At 41.4% G+C, this 6,000-nt stretch overlaps 1 long non-coding RNA gene across 1 annotated transcript; it reads right to left on the bottom strand.

Annotated features, from left to right (window-relative positions):
• Window positions 1-809: 809 nt before the first annotated feature.
• Window positions 810-4,762, bottom strand: LOC135326622 (uncharacterized). The gene is made up of 4 exons (XR_010386923.1): window positions 4,551-4,762; window positions 3,805-3,945; window positions 3,486-3,630; window positions 810-2,227 (listed from the first exon to the last, which is right to left on the bottom strand). It is a non-coding gene; the product is annotated as an uncharacterized LOC135326622 (long non-coding RNA).
• Window positions 4,763-6,000: the final 1,238 nt, after the last annotated feature.

Here is a 6,000-nt window from a genome sequence, read left to right as displayed (position 1 = left end):
CATGAAGATCTCATGTATTATTATCTCAGCTAAGCTTTTCTAAAGTTGACAAGTTCTAATATATCACCTGTGTTCTGTAAATTCTAATTGGTTAATGACACAAAGAGCTACAGTGAAATGTGTGCTGTGTATTTTCTCAGTACTTCGCCTGGATTAGGAACATGATAATAATCCTGAATACTGAATACATCATTGGTGAGAAATTTTAGATGCAACCAACACAACTCCCTCTTCCCAGCAATCCATTTGTTTTAGAAAAGAAAATCTCAGAAGCTTTAGAAGGTTGGATGTGGCAAGTGGAATCATGAAGTTTTACTCCTTTTTTTTTTGTTTAGATTCATTACCTAAGCTAATAGCACCATGGAGTGACTCAGTTTTGGGTTACTCAGGCTGGCATCTTTCTTCTTCAGAACTCTGACAGGAAGAATGGGAAATCTTCAACACATGGACTACCTTCCAAATCACAATTCCATTTGAAGGTATTGCATTGCATTTCCTTTCTGCTGAGCTCTTTGAGTCCTTCTCATTCTTTTCTGAAGATTCTGCACCATAAGGGACCATGTTGTAAGAAGTCAAGGGAGACAACAAGAATTTCATCAGCAGCTTCTTGTTTGGAGATGTTAGTAGCAATTGACATGGTGGATGCATCTGAGCTAGACTCTGCTGCAGAAGAGTTTGCAACTGTGTGTCACAGCCCAAAAGCAGTCGTTTAGGACGACTTCCCTCTCCTTGGGACCAACAACCAAGTTCGTGATGCTCTTGGACTGAACTAAGGTGAAATGATGCCAGCCAACCAATCAGTTTTATGATTTATTAATACAAAAGACAAGGCATGTGGCTAAATATGATAACTCGATGATGGCTACCTTAACTAGATAAACAAGTCCCGTGCCACACGATTTGAACAGATCTTATAAACTTTCATCAAAAGAGAGGAAGGAGAGAGACAGAAAGAGAGAGAGAAAGAAAGAGAGATCACCACCCGTGGATCCAGCGGTGTCTCATTGGTCCTCTTCACCCTGGGTGTCTTGGAAAAGTTCAGGGCCAAATCAAGGCAAATTAAATAAATAAATTGTAATGACGCGCGTGCAGTAATTGCAGCTCGAGCCGGGTGCCTCCGAAGAGGGACCACAAACAAAGAAATCCCTGGGCAATTATAACTTTCCAGTCTAAGCTCTCCACCCCTCACGCAGTAATTCAGACCAATAGTAATATTCAGGTCTGGGGTCCCATGCTGCTCATTGGGTCTCATCACTGTCCCTAGGCAGGCTGTTTATCTTTCCTGTTGCGGTTTCTGCTGACAGAGGTGTCTTCATTCCTTGGGTCCCACCCTTGTCTCTCAAGGTCCTGACCACCGGGAGATAGTAATTCCAGCAATTAACACTGCCCCAGCAGTGACAGTAGGTGTTATCTCCCAAGGTCCTGACAAGGGGGAGATAGTCCAGACCCCCCCACACCCCCAGTTAACACTGTTTCAGCAGTGAGAGGAGGCTTTGTTTCCCAGGGTCCTGGCGCCCAAGCAGGCCTTATTTCAAAGCCTTGACCTCCTCCCTCCCGGAGTGTGGGGCACAGGAATGCGGACTGCTTGTAACTCCCTTATCTTTCCAGCCTGCACCAGCTCTGGGGCCCTTTCTGACTGAACTAGGAGTGCGGCCTAAGGCTTCAGCAAATTTAGCTGCTCATGCTAAGCAAGTTTTATGGAAGTTGTGCTAAGCAGCAATAATTTACACTCCAGGTCCAAAAGTCTCTGCCTGATCGTGGTCTGGTTTTTCGCAGGCTCGGTGTGTCCTGAGTGGTCGCAGGGAGACCATTTCGGGGTTGCAGCAGCTCCGTCCTGTTTCCACAGGGAACAGATGGCTTGTTCGGGGTTATGGTTTCCTGCAAAATCTGCAATGTGCGCAGGAAGGCTTTCACCTTATGTACCAAGAAACGTTTAAGGCAAAAATTCACTCATCTGTCCGCCACACTGTGGATGAAGGAACAGGCTTGTTTAGATCCTCATCCACCACAGCACTGCTAAAACAGTCAGGCTGAGACAGTTTGATGTGCAGGCAGTTTGTTATGAAGTGATCTTTTGTTTTTCTGAGGGATCAGCAAATAAAGGCCTGGTAATTGCCTAGTTTTGAACACAAGCTGTTGGTGGAGCCGAAGAAGGCCTTTCTAGGGTAACAGCAATGGTATTTGGATCTTCTTTTAGGGGTTCATTTCCATTTAAATGACTTGATTTCTGCATTTAAAAAGAAGAGATTGCAAGATGGATATATGCAAACACACAGCCTTTAAAATCCCCAAACAGAATACTCTCCTACTAGATATCTCTACAAACGGCCTCGACACCTAGATAGAAAAAAGCCACCCTGCTTTAATTATATATGCAAGTCCAACAAGTGTGGTTAATTTCTACATTCAGGTTTCTGCATATTGGTATCAAATGAGGACCATTCTTGAAACCCTACCCAAACAGCTCAACATGGATTAAAGCTATTCCAAAATATATATGTTTTTCTCCATTAAACATTCCCTGAAAACCCTGGAATAACTGTTCTTATGCTCAGGAAGGAGACAGTTTGGTTTCACTGTCTCAGCTAAAGTGAAACTACTAAAACTAAAACAAATAATCTCTTTTTTTAATGTTTTAAGCATTGGTAAGATCCACTTAAAATGTATCAAGAGGATATTTATCAGAGCTGTAGGAAGCTGAGCTGGAAGTATAAAATAATGGAAGCAGCACTGCTGCAAAATTTAGCATTAGCTACTATTTGGATGATTCTGGTTGCAGCATAAGGGCTGTGAAGAAAGCTGCAGTGAGGGAGAGAAAATAAAACTCAGATGCTAAAAAAAAACAAATCCACTACTAATTTGGTATCATTATCTGTTGCTTTGCCCCCAAATCACCTTAACCATACAAGGAGGAAGCCATGGTCATGTAAATCTGGCCTGCTTACTACTGGCCCCCTGCTGACCAAAGAATGGATGGGGATAAGACAGTGCTGCTGATAACTAAAAGGCACATTCTCCAAGTGTGAAATCATAATGTCTTGGTAAACAATCGCGCTCTTAGCTTAGAATTGTTCTTTCAGCCCACTCTTGAGTTAAATCCCATTCAAGATAATGGTCTTACTACTATATCTATCCCCTTCAGAGCAATAACTCGTCTTTATACTATCTATGGTATTAATTCCTCCTCCTTCCTAAATTAGCCAACGACAGAGAGCAGATATGCAGCAATTCACACAAGTGTAGCAGTTGAAAGCCAAGCGATTAAAGATAATGACATGGGGAATTTCAGATAAGACAAATGAATTATTCAAATAGTAATTTTCTCCTTGGACAGGAAGAAAAATACTTAAGAGGAGAAGAAGAAGAAGAAGAAGAAGAAGAAGAAGAAGAAGAAGAAGAAGAAGAAGAAGAAGAAGAAGAAGGAGAAGAAAGTCAGTAGCAGGAAAGGAAATGTATTCTGAACACATTTTAATACTTGTTATTACCTGATATTAAAAAGTAAATAAGCTTGCTGACTGAGAACCATTTTGATTTCACAAAAGACTACAGAGGCATCATTCATCTCATATCAAAGTCTACCAGCAGCCTGCAAATAAAAGCAGCCATGTCTTCAGAGGAACTGCACACTTTCTAAATGAAAACACAAAGAGAACTCTTCAGAACAGAGAATACACCAAAAAAGATCAAATTAAACATGAAATAAAACCTTTTTCCCTAAAAGCAGTGGTTACCAGTAAAGTTTTCATGCAAGTACCTCCTCACCAGCACAGAGCTCACCCTGTTAGAAATGAAATTGTTATTTACCTTTGTGTAGCAGAAATAACGTCCTGCATGACTACTGACACCTCTATATACCAGGACTGCATATAAGGCATAGAGGAGTGGTTCTCCAACGGATTGAGATGCGTATGTTCGAAGATCCAGATACTCAGGATATTTCACATCCTAAAGAGAGACCAAGAAGACGCAAGAATTATCCTGGAATACTTTATGAAATAGCCTGATAAAAACACATCAAAGAACACAGACTAGAAGTACTTAAATGTATTTACTGGTTCACTAAAAAGAGGTCCTCCCAATAAACAACATGCAGTAATTTCAGTTGCAGAGAACTGTTCTCTGCAAAATCAGCTTTCATAGCAGAGTATATGTTTACCATCACATGAACTTTATTGTTGCCAGAAGAGAAAAAAGAAATACTTATTGCAGTGATTTTCCTTTGATATCTTCAGTCTACAGTTATTGTCTGTAGATATTAACAACTTTTAGAAGACTATTCTGCTTTGGGAAATCTCCCATTCCAAGAAGACAAAGTTGCACTACAATTTTACATATATATATACACCTTGCTAATCTTCCCACCAGTGAAAGCTGCAAATCTTTTCAGAGATATTGTGAGATGTATTGTAAATCTCTTTGATGCAGGAACCATCTCTTTTACACCTTAAAAACAAGCACAACCAATTTTTTAAAGTATCTTTTTTTCCCCAAAAAGAGTCAAACCAGTTTTGATGCCTCACACATGCCTATGCTATTTGAGTGATACTTACTTGCACTTTTCTTTTCATAAATCCATATGCTGCATTTCACATTTGCTAATTCAGAGAAGATGGCAGGATAGAACTACAAAACAAAGCATTGAGAACATCATCTTTTGACAGACCATCTATTTTTATTATGCCAGAAAGTAAGGCTTACCACCAACTCATAATGTAGCAGGAATCTCTCCCTAGAGCGGATGACCACAATGTTACACAAGGCAGCACTTGTGCTTTCAAAGAGGTGTCAAGAATGGAAGGCATGAATAGTGATGATAAAATGTGTTTTTCTCTAGGCAATAGAGCTGGATAAGTCTGTGTATTATAAGCAAATTCTGCATAATTCACAAATATCAAGATATTGCTGAAGTCTTGACTCACAGGAATAGTTCCATGTTCTGGCCATTGCTCTTATCTGCAACAGAGGAGAAAGCTCTGGCTGACATAAGAACATCAAGAAGCATTCCAGAAAGAAAACAGCAGTAGAAATCCTGTTAATGAATTTCAGAGAAATAATTCTGAGAACTAAATAGCTCATGCAAATGATTAACACCCCCCCTCCCAAGCTAAACACACAAAGCACATTTTTCCATCAAAACTGTGTCTGTGCTACTCCCCACTCCCTTCTCCCAGGCTCACAGGAGCTGCAGGCAGCAACACATCCAAGCCCTGGCCTGGAGAGATGCAGAAGGAGCTGTTTGGCCCCAGCTCAGAGAAATCTTGGGAAAGGAGAGCCAGAGAAGGCTTGACAACTGATTTCTTCCTGGTTTCTTCTGCCCTTCCAATAAATACTTGCTTGGATATAATTTTGGCAGCAATACTTGTGAGATTTTTCACCCATCGTATTTACAACTCTCCCTCACCCTTCTCCCCCCCCCCCCCACACACACACACCCCTCCCCCTCCATCAGGGATAGTCTCATCCTCTCACTTCATTTTTTTATGCACTTACAGAAGTTAATTATAAATGGATTACCAGTTAACGTTGTAAGGTTGTTGATCAGTAGCTGCTTGTGTTGTGTCTTTCTGTTTGCCAGAGTGCATTGAAGTTGTGAAACAGTATGCCGGCTTATAAGCGCTCCTGATCTTTCAGTAAATCAGTGCATAACGAGATCTGAATTCCTTTGTTTGACTTTCCTTTTCCAGAACTACAGGCCAGGCAGCCTCACCTCAATCCTTGGGAAGATGATGGAACAGCTCATCCCGGATACCATTTCCAGGCTCATGAAGGATAAGAAGGTGATCAGTAGTAGTCAGCATGGATTCACAAAGGGGAAATCATGCTTAACCAGCCTGAGAGCCTTCTGTGATGGGATGACTCGCTGGGTAGAGGAGGGGAGAGCAGTGGATGTTGTCTCCCTTGGCTTCGGCAAGGCTTTTGACACTGTCTCTCATAAGATCCTCATAGGCAAGCTGAGGAAGTGCAAGCTAGATGAGCAGACAGGGAGGTGGACTGAAAACT

Source organism: Dromaius novaehollandiae, unplaced genomic scaffold (genome assembly GCF_036370855.1).
Source record: "Dromaius novaehollandiae isolate bDroNov1 unplaced genomic scaffold, bDroNov1.hap1 HAP1_SCAFFOLD_103, whole genome shotgun sequence".
Taxonomy (NCBI): Eukaryota; Metazoa; Chordata; class Aves; order Casuariiformes; family Dromaiidae; genus Dromaius; species Dromaius novaehollandiae.
This window is presented reverse-complemented; position numbering and strand designations above follow the sequence as displayed.